The sequence below is a fragment of the Penaeus monodon genome, chromosome 20 (assembly GCF_015228065.2).
Source record: "Penaeus monodon isolate SGIC_2016 chromosome 20, NSTDA_Pmon_1, whole genome shotgun sequence".
Lineage (NCBI taxonomy): Eukaryota > Metazoa > Arthropoda > Malacostraca > Decapoda > Penaeidae > Penaeus > Penaeus monodon.
In genome coordinates this window covers 24637425-24637632 of record NC_051405.1, presented here as the reverse complement: position 1 = coordinate 24637632, position 208 = coordinate 24637425, and positions in this window count along the sequence as shown.

Below are 208 nucleotides of genomic sequence, written 5' to 3'. Positions count from 1 at the left end.
CTCTTTAGGGTAAACCTTATTCCCTCTCCGGTATAAGACTTTACTCAAGCCTCTGTTTAGGACAATTATAAGATATCAGCAATTTACGTTGACTCGTGCGTTTTGCTAGGGATTTTGGAAAACATGCAGTAGGAGCTGAAGATGGAGATACTGCAAAAATACAATGAATTTTTAAGGTCGAACCAAAATGATACTTATTGTGATATGT